We start from the raw sequence: 15,805 nt of genomic DNA, 5'->3' as shown, positions 1-15,805 counted from the left end.
GGTTAGGTGGGAAGTATCTCTGTGTTCCTAAAACTGTATATATGAAATTCATGAAACTTGTATACATCATCAAAAATTTGAAATATAAACACATTGGGTAACTTACAAAGAAGAAAATATATTTTTGAAAAGCAGAAGTAACAACAAAATATAATCATGAACAATGGGAATATAATATGATGGATATTTCTGCACAGATAAATATATGACCAAAGGGCATTACAAACAATGCTAATCAGAAATAAGTATGGACAAACCATTCCACACAAGAAGGAGCCTCTTCTTCACAAACACTAACCGGCTACAAAAAATTTCAAAGTTTTAAATCTACTGTATCCTTGTTGATCTTCTGTCCTATTGATCTGTCTATTTCTGAGAGTGGAGTATTGAAGTCCCCCAGTACTATTGTACTGGGGTCTAAGTCTCCCTTTAAGTCCGTTAACAAATCTTTTAGATAAACCGGTGCCCTGTAGTTAGGTGCATATACATTGATAATTGTTATATCTTCCTGTTGAATTGATCCCTTAATCATTATGTAGTGTCCCTCTTTGTCTCTCTTAACGGTTTTTGTAGTAAAGTTTATGGTGTCTGATATTAAGATGGCTACGCCTGCTCTTTTTTCATTTCTGTTGGCATGGTATATCTTTTTCCAGCCTTTCACTTTCAGTCTGTATGGATCTTTGTTGGAAAGATGTGTTTCTTGTAAGCAGCAAATAGATGGGTTTTGTTCCTTAACCCAGTCAGCCAAACGGAATTGTTACTTTCTGTTCAATTATTTTCTGCTGAAGAAGATATAAAAATCACTTTCTTATGTCTGGTATTGGCAAAAGTAAATCTAAGCCAAATTGATAATAAACAGAAATGAGCAGATGGAAAAGAAGTTTGCAGAATCAGTTCTACATATAATGAAAACTTGGTGTGTGATTATCACATCATTTCAAATCTATATGAAATGATATATAATTAAGGATTTCCTAGATAATTCATGTGTATATTAAAATGATTTTAACATGTCCAATGATTGCATGAAAATATTGCAACTATATCACAAAGCCAAAATTAATATAGACTCTAGTGAATGAATGAAAACAGCAAACAAACATGTAACTCATTTTATTAAAATATGAATATTACAATATGTTGAAGAGTTGACAATGAAAATGCAGAAATGAAAAGTTTCAAGCAGAGCCATTATCTGAGATGGGTTTGTGTTTGTGAACATAAAACCCAGGCTAAGAAATTTGTACACAGTATTATTTTGAAGAAGAGAGGATGATTGTGGCCAGTGTTGGGGTGTGGTGGATATAACCAACACCTGTAACCCTGACATCCTATGTGGGTGCCAAGCCATGTCCCAGCTCTCTACTTGCAATCCAGCTCCCTGCTAATGATCCAGAAAAAGCAGTGGAAGATGGACTCTTGCCATCCCTGACACCCACATGGAAAGCTAACTGAGCTCCTTTCTTTGGCCTGAACCAGCACTGCACCATTGTGGATATCTTCAGAGTATATCACCAGATGGATGATTTTTCCCAGTCTAGCTCTCTGTTCTGTTGATCGGGATTTGAGAACTAAAAAATTTTTAAGAGAAATGTAAGTTGTTCCTAAGGTGATTAAAATGTTCAATTTATTTTATAGCATCAGAATACAAAATCAGTTTTGTAAATACTGTTTCAAATCCTTGAAACTGAGAGAGCCTAAAGAGCTTCTCTTCAGAACAAATGCTGGACCACTGTAGACATCTTCAGTATTTATCAGCAGATGGAAGGTTTCCCCCACTCTCCCTTTATTTTCAGTGAATTGTTCCTTCAGAATACAAACATTTTAAGAGAAGTATAAATTGTTCATAAGGCAGTTCCATTCTGCAAGTTACTTTTCAACACAGAATGCAAAATCAGTTTTGTACATACTAGTTCCTAACCATGGAAAATTGAGAGGGCCTTAAGAGCTACTGTTCAGAACATCCGTTTCCTTGGAAATTATTGTATCCCTTAATCCTTTCAAAGCATTCTTCTCAGGTCTTAGGACAATAATGTAGCACTTGGGGACAAAGGTGCAGCACAGGAGCCCTGCACTGGAGGCCAAGATGGAGAAGACCTCCACAGCCACCATGACCTTCCCCTTGGTGCTGTGGTAGACAGGCAGGAAGGTCACCCAGACACTGCAGAACACCAGCATGCTGAATGTCAGGAACTTGGCTTCATTGAATGTGTCAGGCAGATTCCTGGCTAGGAAAGCCGCAGTGAAGCTCAGCAGGGCCAAGGAGCCCAGGTAGCCCAGGACACAGTAGAAGGCAGTGACGGAGCCCTTGTTGCACACCAGGATGATGTGGCCATGCTCAGAGTGTGCGTCTGTGTCAACAAAGGGAGGAGAGGTCCCAAGCCAGAAGCCACAGAGAGCCAGTTGGATCAGGGAGCAGATGGGAATAATGGAGTTAGGTGCTCCTGATATCAGCCACTGTCTCATCCTTTTCCCTGGGGCTGTGACCTTGAAGGCCAGAACCACAGTGATAGTTTTGGCCAGGACAGTGGAAACAGCCATGGTGAACACCCCTGCAAACGTGGTCTGCTGGAGGACACAGGTGGTTGTGTTAGGATGACCAATGAACAGTAAGGAGCAGAGGAAACCGATGAGCAGAATGTAGCTGAGACAATGATTGTTGGCCTTGACTATGGGAGTGTCTTGGTGCTTCACAAAGACCATAAGAACCACAACGGATCCAGCAGCTGCTGAGAGCACTTTCTCTTGGGGACTTTCCTTTCTCCTCCTGCTGCAGCATTAGCTACCTATTAGCATAATGGCTTCCATTTGTGTGTGGAGTCAACAGCTCTGAGACTGGAATTTCAGGAGTCCACTGAAAGGGGATGATTTGGAATGACAGACTTTTGACCGAACTAAACAAAGTCTCCTCCCAACTGATGTTGAGCTCCTTATCAAGAAACTGCCAGTGGAGGGATCCTTGCTGCACCCCCCTGCCAAGGCAAAGACAGAAAGACTTTCCCACCTGCTGGCTCACTGTCCAGGGGACTGCAGCAGCTGTGACTAGGCAAGGCTAGAGCCAGCACCCAAAAGCTATATTTGCATCTACACAGATATTCATGGGAGTCAGTACTTGGATCATCATCTCTCAGAATGAACATCAGCAGGAAGATGGACCAGGTGGAATAACCAGGCTCTAACAAGTGGCTGTGAATCAGAGGACCTACTGGGAGAACAAGGTCACCCACTGCGCTGAAGCCGAGCCACAGGAGCCGCAGGGTCTGCACACCAGTGCAGGAAGGGGAGTTTGTGTCACACAGACACGAGCGGGGAGAAATGGGACGCCCAGGGCTCCGAGTCCACACATCTGCGCTGGAAGGGGAAGTGAACTCAATAACCCAAGACATTGGCTGGGAAACAGAGGTCAGAATCTAGAGGGGAGCGGGAAAGTTCACCAGACTCACTACCGGAGAGAAGGAAAAAAAGGTGGGGGATTTCTCTCTCCACCAACCTTGCAAAGGTTGCAAGGCTGCAAGGCTTGCAAGAGTTTCCAAGAGTTTGCAAAAGACAAAGAGCAGGCCCCCTCTCTGGATTTACATAACAACAGGCGAGAATTAAGGAATTGAGTCACTACAGTTCAGTAGCTCAGGCAACCCAGTGGGAGTCTAGAGGAGAAACAGAGCCTGCACAGACTCTTTGGGTATAAGCCAGAGATCGGAAGCTAAATACCATCAATTATGCACAGCCATGCTGTGTGGTATTACTTACCCCCTGAATAAATAAATAAATAAATAAATAGAGATTTACCACGTGTAACTGGAGGGTGTCACCTTTGCACACCTGTAACCCGGAAGAACCAAGCAGAGCTCTCAGGCCACACCCATCAGAAGCCTCCAAGGCTCCTCCAACAGCAGGCAGTCCAATTAACACAGACATAGTATAAAATAAAAAAAATAAAAAAAACGCACAGTGACGAAAGAAGAATTAACGATGCCAAGCAACAAACACAGAAATTGAGGGAACAAGATCAACGATGACACTATGATGCCTCCAAATAAACAAAACACCCCAAGCCAAGATTATGAAGATGATGAGATAGAAGAAATGCAAGATACAGATTTGAAAAAAATTATGATAAGAACATTTAGAAGTTTTCAAAAGCAAATCCTTGAACTACAGAAATCCTTATTGGACAGGATTGAAAATCTCTATTGTGAAAATGAAATTTTAAGGAAGATTCAAAATGAAACGCAGAAACTAGTAGAACAGGAAAGTGTGATAGTGAAGAGAAATCAAAATGAAATGAAGAGCTCAATAAATCAAATGACAAACACATTAGAAAGCCTTAAAAACAGAATGGGTGAAGCAGAAGAGAGAATATCGGACTTAGAAGATAGAGCAGAGGAAAACATACAGTCAAAACAAAGAAAAGAAGAGGAAATTAGAAATCTAAAAAATATTGTTGGGAATCTACAGGATACTATTAAAAAAAACAACATTCGAGTTCTAGGAGTTCCTGAAGGCAAGGAGAGAGAGAAAGGATTAGAAGGCCTTTTTAGTGAGATACTAGCAGAGAACTTTCCAGGTTTGGAGAAGGACAGAGACATCCTAGCACAGGAAGCTCATAGAACCCCCAATAAACATGACCAAAAGAGATCCTCACCACGACACGTGGTAATTAAGCTTACCACAGTGAAACATAAAGAAAAGATCCTAAAATGTGCAAGAGAGAAACATCAGATTACTCTCAGAGGATCTCAAATTTGACTCACAGCATACCTCTCATCAGAAACACTACAGGCTAGGAGGGAATGGCGAGACATAGCACAGGTGCTAAGAGAGAAAAATTGCCAGCCCAGAATATTATATCCTGCTAAGCTCTCATTTGTGAATGAAGGTGAAATAAAGACCTTTCATAGCAAACAGAAATTGAAAGACTTGTGGCCACTCGTCCAGCCCTGCAAAAGATACTTAAAGATCTGCTACACTCAGAAACACAGAAACACGGCCATCAATATGAAAGAAGGGAAAGGAAGAACACTTACCAGTAGAAGAGCATAGGAAGCTCAAAGCACATACTAGAAAATATCTCCAGGAAAATGGCAGGGCAAAGTCACTATGTATCAATAGTCACATTAAACATTAATGGTCTGAATTCTTCAGTTAAAAGACACCGATTGGCTGATTGGCTCAAAGAACACAACGCAACTATTTATTGCCTACAAGAAACACATCTCTCTAACAGAGATGCATGTAGACTGAAAGTGAAAGGTTGGAAAAAGATATTCCATGCCAACAGAAACAAAAAAAAAGCAGGTGTAGCCATATTAATATCAGACAAAATAAACTTTAATACAAAAACTTTTAGGAGAGACATAGAGACACTGAGATCTGGCACCAGACAGGGATGCCCACTCTCACCACTGCTATTTAACATAGTTCTGGAAGTTTTAGCCAGAGCCTTCAGACAAGAAAAAGAAATTATAGGAATACAAATTGAGAAGGAAGAAATCAAACTATCCCTCTTTGCAGACGATATGATTCTTTAATTAGAGGATCCAAAGAACTCTACTAAGAGATTATTGGAACTCATAGAGGAGTTTGGCAAAGTGGCAGGATATAAAATCAATGCACAAAAATCAATAGGCTTTGTATACACAAGCAATGCCACGGCTGAGAAAGAACTGCTAAGATCAATCCCATTCACAATAGCTACAAAAACAATCAAATACCTTGGAATAAACTTAACCAAGGATGTTAAAGATCTCTACGATGAAAATTACAAAATCTTAAAGAAAGAAATAGAAGAGGATACCAAAAAATGGAAAAATCTTCCAAACTCATGGATTGGAAGAATCAACATCATCAAAATGTCCATTCTCCCAAAAGCAATTTATAGATTCAATGCAATACCAATCAAGATACCAAAGACATTCTTCTCAGATCTAGAAAAAATTATGCTGAAATTCATATGGAGACACAGGAGACCTCAAATAGCTAAAGCAATCTTGTACAACAAATACAAAACCGGAGGCATCTCAATACCAGATTTCAGGACATACTACAGGGCAGTTGTAATCAAAACAGCATGGTACTGGTACAGAAACAGATGGATAGACCAATGGAACAGAATTGAAACACCAGAAATCAACCCAAACATCTACAGCCAACTTATATTTGATCAAGGGTCTAAAATGAATTCCTGGAGCAAGGACAGTCTATTCAATAAATTTTACTGGAAAAACTGGATTTCCATGTGCAGAAGCATGAAGCAAGATCCCTACCTTACACCTTACACAAAAATGCACTCCACATGGATTAAAGACCTAAATCTATGACCTGATACCCTCAAATTATTAGAGAACATTGGAGAAACCCTTCAAGATATTGGAACAGGCAGAGTTTCTGGAAGAGACCCAGCAGGCACATGCAGTCAAAACCAAAATCAACTATTGGGATTGCATCAAATTGAGAAATTTCTGTACTGCAAAAGAAACAGTCAGGAAAGTGAAGAGACAACCGACAGAATGGGAAAAATATTTGCAAACTATGCAAAGATAAAGGGTTAATAACCAGAATCTACAATGAGATCAAGAAAATCCACAAAAACAAAACAAACAACCAACTCAGGAGATGGGCCAAGGACCTCAATAGATATTTTTCAAAAGAGGAAATCCAAATGGCCAACAGGCACATGAAAAAATGTTCAAGATCACTAGCAATCGGGAAATGCAAATCAAAACCAAAATGAGGTTTCACCTCACCCTGGTTAGAATGGCTAACATACAGAAATCTACCAACAACAGATGCTGGCGAGGATGTGGGGAAAAAGGGACACTAACCCACTGTTGGTGGGAATGCAAACTGGTCAAGCCACTATGGAAGTCAGTCTGGAGATTCCTGACACCTGAATATAACCTTACTGTTCGACCCAGCCATCCCACTCCTTGGAATTTACCCAAAAGATCTAAATTTGCAAACAAAAATTCGGTCTGCACCCTAATGTTTATCACAGCACAATTCACAATAGCCAAGACCTGGAACCAACCTAAATGCCCATCAACGGTAGACTAGATAAAGAAATTATGGGATATGCAATCTTTAGAATACTATACCGCAGTAAGAAACAACGAAATCCAGTCATTTGCAACAAAATGGAGGAATCTGGAACACATCATGCTGAGTGAAATAAGCCAGTCCCAAAGGGACAAATACCATATGTTCTCCCTGAACAGTGACAACTAACTGAACACCAAAAAGGAAACCTGTTGAAGTGAAATGGACACTATGGGAAACGGTGACTTGATCAGCATAGCCCTGACTGTTAATGAACAAATTAATACATTATCCCTCTTAGTATTTTTTTGTCTGTTCTACTTAATATAACTGGTTTAATTCTGTAATTAATACACAGTTATTCTTAAGTGTTGAAATTTAACTGAAATGTGATCCCTGTTAAACATAAGAGTGGTAATAAGAGAGGGAAGAGATGTACAATTTGGGACATGCTCAAGCTGACTTGCCCCAAATGGTAGAGTTAGAAACATACCAGGGTATTCCAATTCAATCCCGTCAAGGTGGCATGTACCAATGCCATCTCACTATTCCAAGTGATCAATTTCAGTTCACAATTGATCATAATGAAAGGACTAAGAGTCAAAGGGAGCACATAAACAAGTCTACTACCTGCTAATACTAACCGATAGAATAAATAAAGGGGAGAGTGACCCAACCTGGGAAGCGTGATACTCAGCAGACTCATAGAATGGCAGATGTCCTAAACAGCACTCTGGCCTCAGCCCTAAAGGCATTCCGATCTGGCTGAAAAGCCCATGAGAGTATTTCAGGCATGGAAAGCCAAGACACTCTGGGAAAAAAAAAAGACCTAAATGAAAGATCTCTGTGAGTGAGATCCCAGTGAAAAGAACAGGTCTTCAAAGAAGGAGGTACCTTTCTCTGAAGGGAGGAGAGAACTTCCAGTTTGACTATGACCTTGTCTAAACAAGATAAGAGTCGGAGAACTCAAGGGGCTTCCATAGCCTTGGAAACTCATGACTGGAGCATAGGGAGATTACTGATGCCATAAACAGGAGTGTCAATTTGTTAAGTCAACACCAGGAGTCACTGTGCACTTACTCCTCATGTAGGATCTCTGTCCTTAATGTGCTGTACATTGAGACTTAATGCTATAATGAGTACTCAAACAGTATATTTTGCTTTGTGTTTCTATGGGGGTACAAACTGTTTAAATATTTACTTAATGTATACTAAACTGATCTTCTGTTAAAAAAAAAGGAATTATCAATTCCCAACTTGACTCTCACTGGGATTAAACATGACAATAGGTCTGATCTGATTTCATCATCATTTAAAAAATCATCTCTTATTTTTCACTTTATGTTTCTGTGTGGGAGCAAACTGTTTAAATCTTTACTTAATGTATACTAAACTGATCTTCTGTATATTAAGAGAATCAAAAATGAATCTTGATGTGAATGGAAGGGGAGAGGGAGTGGGAAAGGGGAGGGTTGCGGGTGGGAGGGACTGTATTGGGGGGAAGCCATTGTAATCCATAAGCCGTACTTTGGAAATTTATATTCATTACATAAAATTAAAAAAAAATAAAAATATAGGAAAATATATATATATATTGATCACCATTAAAAAAAATAAAAAATAGTGAATGGAATGCCTTACAAAGCTAGGGTGAACATTTAACCTGCTTGGTCCTGGATGGTTTCTGTTTATACATTTCAGCCCTGTGTCATTATTAATATGTCTCTTTTATTATCAAAGTTGTCTCTGAACAACAAATTATATATTCATCTAATTGTGTCTGTTTTCAAATAGATATATATTTCATTGTCTCTTCAACTAGGTAGTTATTGGGGACCAGAAATTGTATTTGTTTAATTTTTATATTTCATTTATTCATTCAAATAAAAGAATGACTCTATAAAAAAAAAAAAAACAGAACGGTTAGGACAGAGAAGCACAGAGTTGTGCAGACCAGGGTTATTCCTTAGGGGTCTTCATAAGCCAGGAAGGCCACAGCTTTGTGCTGGCAGTGGTCTTGCTCTGTGCTGGCATACTGATGATCCGGACACTTCACACACTGGTCCATATCTGGTGAGAAATTTAATTTACATCATCCCATGTTCAGTTATTTCTGATTCACAAGGACCTTCTAGAATACCCGACTGAGCTAGTTTAGGCAAATACTCCTTATTTCTTACTGAAGACAATTTATAAAAATGACATGTAGGAAATTTTTGGCAATTAGTCTTGCTCTTCAGGGGCTGGCTAGTGGCTCAGTAGGTTAATCTCTCATGGGTGCTGGTTCTAGTCCTGGCTGCTCTTTCAATCCAGCTTTTGCTATGGCCTGGGAAAGCAGCAGAGTATGGCCCCAGTCCTTGAGCCCCTAAACTCCTGTTGAGATGGAAAGAAATGCCTAGCCCCTGGCTTCGCATCAGTACAGGTCTGGCCATTGCAGCCATTTGGGAAGTAAACCAACAGATGGAAGACGTTTCTGTCTGCCTCTCCCTCTACTGTCTGTTACTCTGTCTCTCAAATAAACAACAAATAGTATTTTAATATGACTCTAAATTGTACATATTTATCCTGAATACAGATTTAACTGTATTATTTTGTACTTTAGTTTGTGAATTTTTTTTATTTTTGATTCTCTTTATATACAGAAGATCAGTTTAGCATACATTAAGTAAAGATTTCAACAGTTTGCTCCCACACAGAAACATAAAGTGAAAAATACTGTTTGAGTACTAGTTATAGCATTAAATCTCAATGTACAGCACACTAAGGACAAAGATCCTACATGAGGAGTAAGTGCACAGTGACTCCTGTTGTTGACTTAACAAATTGTTCTCTCCTCCCTTCAGAGAAAGGTACCTCCTTCTTTGATGACCCGTTCTTTCCACTGGGATCTCACTCATGGAGATCATTTTCAGTTAAGTTTCAGCACTTAAGAATAATTGTGTATTGATTACAGTATTCCACCAAAAGTATTAAGTAGAACAAACAAAAAATACTAAGAGGGATAACATATTGAGTTGCTCATCAACAATCAGGGTGATGGCTGATCAAGTCACCATTTCTCATAGCGTTCATTTCACATTAATAGGTTCCTTGTGTTTGTTTTTAATGAAAGTTATTTTATTTATTTTTAATTACTTGAAAGGCAGAGTTACAGAAATAGGAGAAGTAGAAGGAGGAAAGAAGAGGGAGAGTGACAGGGGGAAAGGAGAGGAAAGGAAAAAGAGAGAGAGGCAGAAAGAGTAAGGGAGAGAAAATCTTTCACCTGGTGGTTCATACCCCAAAAGACTGCAATGGCTGGAGCTGGGCTGATCTGAAACCAGTAATCAGGAGTTTCTTGTGGATTTCCCAAGAGGGTGTGGGCCCAAAAACTTGGGCCATCTTCTGCTGCTTTCCCAAGCATCAGCAGAGAACAGGACTTGAAGTGAAGCAGCTGGGACTGAAACTGGTGCCATTTGGGATGCGTGCATCACAGGCAGAGGCTTAACCTGCTATGCTACTCTTAATATCATGGACTGGAAGATTGCGGATTTTAGGTGCACAGAAAGCAACCAGCTATCTCTGTGAAGCATAACTCTCTCTGGTAGAATCTGGATTAAGTCATTCTAAAGGCAAGCTTGATTGAGGGACTACCATTAGCAAGGCTATGGGTTAAATTCTAGAGAAACATGAAGAGCTGTACACATGATATCAGCTGGATTAGGTGCCACTCTTGAGCAACTTCCCATCAATGAACACATTGGGATGCTGCCTGTGATAGAAGTCAGTTTGTAGATCACCTTGAACCCTACTGGCATATTTCCACTTTCCTGTCTTTTTTTCCTTGAAAATGAATTTTCTCTCCACTGTGTCAGTATCCTCTTCTTTTCTATATATTGCTCCAATAATGTCCCATGTCTCCACTTGCGGATGTTTTCCAATATTTAGTTAGTTTCACCTTTGGATATCTCATACATTTAAGATATTATACATGCCATCTTTCAAAGCTTCATTTCCCAGAACTGCTAAGTGACAACAACTTTTCTGTGTGTTTAATCTTGTATTCAAGCACTACTTAATCAATTACTGATACACTGATTTAATTACACAATCCCATTATCATTTTAAAACAATGCCACTTTTATATCTTCATTTCCAATAAGTTCCATGTCCTTATTTTTTGATAATATACAAAGCCGAAAACTGTTTACCACAATAAAAGTATTGGGAATTATTTTAATAACCATGAGTGTATTTAGATTTTAATATATTTCTTAATATGCTTCATAATATTTCTCTCTCAATCTTTGAATTTCTTCTGTGTTCTTCAATGTAGCACCAATAAGTGATTATATTCTGCTATTAGTATTTCTTACATCTGTGCAGAACCCCTTCAACTTTCTTTGTACACACACACTGTAACCATGTTTTTCTTATTGATTAATCTTGCTGAGGTTCATGAAGTTTCATTGTTTTAGATGACAATCAACTTCAAATTATTCTAATTTTTATTTACTTCTGTTTTCTTATAATATCCACATCCTATCTTTGAGGGTTTGTGTTGAATTTGCTTGCATTGACCTACTTTGCTATGCATACTTATCAATGAGGATGTCAGCCTGTGCTCTTTCAATATAAATTATATACATGAGTATGTGCCTGTATGCATACGAGTGTTCCTAGAGAATTATATTTTGAGAAGCACTGATTTTTCTCTAAGGCTAAGGTTAGCCCCATTTATGATGTCTGATGAGTATTATCCTCAGGTTGATATACTATATAATTTCTAATATAGTTTTCCATATAATACAGTTTGTTTAGAGGTGTGCTTCCTCACTTCAAGCATGTTATATGTGAATTAGGTGAAAGCACTTTTATTTATACATGCACAAGGAACACAGATACAAAGTTACCTATAATGAAGTTGCACATAGGACATCTTACATGGATTGTACTCTGTTGCCAGAATCTATCACAATTATCAATAAGTTTCAAATTGGAATGATACCTAATATATGGTGAAAATAACTAATCATCCAAAATAAACAGAAATTGGAAAATTTTCATGATACATGTGATGATGGCATATTACTGCTAAGTGGAATAAATCAGAGAAGTCCCACATTGTTTTATGGGGTAAATATTCTTAAATATTGGTTTCTGTTCATATTTTACAACATATATCATCCTGAACTCTAACATGGTCAGCCTTCCAATGACAATCAGTCTTTTATACACTTTCTCAAATAATTCATGAAATAGAGGGTAGTGTGAAAACTCATCCTTGTGAGAATTATTGTTGACTATAAGGATTAATTACTACCTGGAGGTGGGAAGAATTTTCTCAGCAGTCATAGGCCACATCTTTTATCTCTATAGAGAAGTTGCAAATTATAAGAAACAGCTGTTAAATTCTCCATGAGGCTGGCACTGACTTACCTGTCTGATTGGAAATCTCATTCTCTGTACAAGGTGTACAATCGAAACAACAGGTATGCTTTCCCTCCAGAGGGGTTTTCCTGAACCCAGGGCTGCAACTCTCACTGCATATCGAGCATGGAGTCTGAGAAAAATCAGATGAGTGTTGGTCATAGTTGGGACTACTACTTAAATTCTAAGAATAGTGTTTTCGATTCATCGACAACCTACACACTTAAATTGTAAATTCTAATACACTGATTGCATACAATTTGACTGTTTACCATGAAAAAGATTCAGAACATGTGGAGGAAGAAGTGTGTGTGCTGTCCATGCTGAGACAAAAAACACAGAAGAAAATATTTAGATTGGAAGGGGAGTAGTTTAATATCTGTCTTTTTAATAAGCCAAATTGCACAAATACCCATACCACTTGTGGGTAAAAATGTGTACTGTGAATCTTATGATCAGGTCCAACTTACCTCTGTGATTCCTGTGGCCCACTCTATCAAATTCTCAGAGACAACTGTTGGGCATGTAGAACATATGGGGAAAACTGTCCTACTTTAACCTTACGTCTAACACCATATGGAAAATCCCAAAAGTTGAGGATGTCATATTTAGCTTCCAATTTTCACTTTTGATTCAAATTCACTAGGTCACCCACAGGACTGGTAAATTGGAGATTCTTGAGAATTGGGTGTAGCTGAAAAAATACATGATATTCACATGAAGACTGCCTAAGCAATAACACACAAAACCCCTATAGAAAAAGGTTCTCATCATGTGTAAATCACAAATAAACAAAGAAAGCTTATAATAGCCAACCAATGAATTAAAACCAAACAAACTGATAGAGAATTACATCAAAGTAAGCATGATTTCAGGCATTTTCATCCAAAAACAAGGACAATGAAAATATCTGGCTGTGAGATTCAGACAATTTTAAACTGTGAATGCAAAGCTACCAACACTCAGTATTTTTTCAGTGTACCTAGGACAACCATCTGTAATATGAAGCTACCCTAATAAAAATTTTTGCAAATTGTATGACATATATTGTGTTCACTGTGGATAAGCATTCTCAGCATAATCTGAAACAAAGAAGCGATTACTGAACTGCTGAGTTGGAAAACAGGATGACACAATTTAGGTTTTCAAATGTCAAAATTAAATGGACAGGATGAGAGAGTACTTTCTAACACACAACACTGATGCTCATCCAAGTAACTTTCCCACTTGTCAATGGAATCTGGTATCTGATGACAAATTAAATGCAGGGGTTCATTTATATTTTTATGTTGGAGAAAGGGTGCTAAGCTACTTGTTTTGAACACCAGCAGAATGTCTTAAGGAGATCACATCAGGAGTACATGTCATGCAATGCAAACAAAATTACCTGCCAGGGAGAAAATGTCACCTTTGCCCCCTTGTTCCCTGGCTGCATTTCTAAATCTTGTAGAAGCATCTCATGTACACTGTGGGCCACAGCATACACAGCATTGTATATGTTGTAACTCCCATCACTCATGGTCATGTCAAAATGATGTGGAGGCAACCATTCCAAGGAGGCATTCAGTGGACATTTCTTCAAGGTGTTGCAGGATGCCCCCTGAAACTGAGCAACCAAAAGCCAGTGACCAGAATCTAGAGAGATAATTGTCTTCTGGATATTTGGAAGGATTAGCTGTCCGAAGAAAGTTTCTGAAACCAGAGATCTTGCTATGGTGGTGAGAAAAGTTCAGAGTCCCATGGAATGAATGGAGCAAGAAATGTCCCTCAGAACTGGCAAAATCCCATTGTGAGGTGGTGACCCAGACTTTCCATGTCATTACACGTTCCCATGTTGGAAAGCTGATGCCTATGAGGGAATCAGTGTCACAGAAAAGAATCACCACATTTGCTGATGATTTTAGGATCTGGATATGAAACCTTTTCTGGAGTGAAATACGTGACTCCTCAGTGTCTGGGATCAATTACACAAAGTCCACACAGATGCCATTCTTCTGCATCTCGACTTTCAAATTGGACATAAACTGAATACCTTCTGGGAGGTCTGAGGTGGCCAAACCAACCCATATCCAGCTGTAATGAAGCATCAAGGAGACCATGCCAAGGGCCAGAGAAGTGTCTTTGGGTGCCATCTGATAGAGGGAAGGAAACTGACCACTGTCACTCAGAAGCGGTTCAAAAGACCCAAGAGTCAGCTAAGGGAAATGGCAGGAAATCTGTGTAAGTTTATTGCTATAGTGTGCAATCTCAGTCCTGGAAAAAATTATACAAATGTGGGAAGTGTCAGAAGATATTAGAATATTCATTTTACTCATATCCACTACATCAGAACTCCCTAGTTCATGAGCCATTATACTCAGAGGTCAAAGAAAACATTTCACATAATAACTCACCCACATCTCTACTTCAGAAGAAATGTGGCTACTCCAACAAACTTCTGCACACCTCCTCTTAACATTTCACACATTGGTAAATGCATAATGTCTTGGTCTTTTCACCTTTTGTGATATAACTCAGGCAACTAATATGATGTGCTTTTATCCCTCTCTTTCCCTTACACACTCACCTCTGGAATTTTGTAGAGTTCCAGCAGTGTCCCCATTTGGACAGCAATGCTTGTTCCAGATATTACTGCTACAGACTTGCTCTGTTTACTACATGTGTAATTAGGAACCTCCTTTTCCAGGCCCACAAGCCAGAAGAAGGGATTCTCCATCATCATGACTTCACTATGCATGAAATTGTAGAGATCAAATCCCAAGGTCATGTTGGGTAAAGAATTTGGATTCTTGTTGATCTCCTCAATGGTAAAAACCAAGGCCAGAATGTATTGGTAGTTGGACTGAAACCTACATGAAAGGCACAGGGATCTTTAAAGGAAATCCTCCAATCCAGATTATCATCAATTCTACTACCGTAATGATACAAACTAAGGCTGTCAAGGCCAAAAATTCATGTTCTTATCCTTCTCTGTACTATGACTATTATATCATTGTGAGGTAATTAAGTTACATAGGTTCTTTATTATACACCTCCTGTGAATGGGATTAGTGTCCAAATGGGAATGCAGACAGAATTTGTTCCCTCTCTTCTGGTGAAGCCTGTCATATTTGCAGCAGGACACATGTCCTCACCAAAACAAAAATTACTACCTTGATCCTGGACTTTCAGTCTAAACAATTCTGAAAAATAAAATCTGCTTTTACACCATAGTGTCTTGAACATATGATCACATGGGAGTCCATGCTGTCAAAGAAAATAATCTTATTTTTGGATGTATAGCTCATCAATTCATCTATGGCAAAATCTACCTCTTCTAAGTTATTAGATTTGATTCTAAAGTAAATATTACAACAGGCTCTGA

At 38.8% G+C, this 15,805-nt stretch overlaps 1 pseudogene; it reads right to left on the bottom strand.

Moving 5' to 3' along the window:
• Positions 1-1,941: 1,941 nt before the first annotated feature.
• On the bottom strand, positions 1,942-15,280 carry LOC149121416 (vomeronasal type-2 receptor 116-like; annotated as a pseudogene).
• Between the last annotated feature and the right edge of the window lie 525 nt (positions 15,281-15,805).

This window comes from Oryctolagus cuniculus, chromosome 16 (assembly GCF_051225735.1).
Source record: "Oryctolagus cuniculus isolate XC-2025 breed Fujian yellow rabbit chromosome 16, ASM5122573v1, whole genome shotgun sequence".
NCBI lineage: Eukaryota > Metazoa > Chordata > Mammalia > Lagomorpha > Leporidae > Oryctolagus > Oryctolagus cuniculus.
The sequence above is the reverse complement of the archived record's forward strand: the minus strand, read 5'-3'. Positions and strand labels throughout refer to the sequence as shown.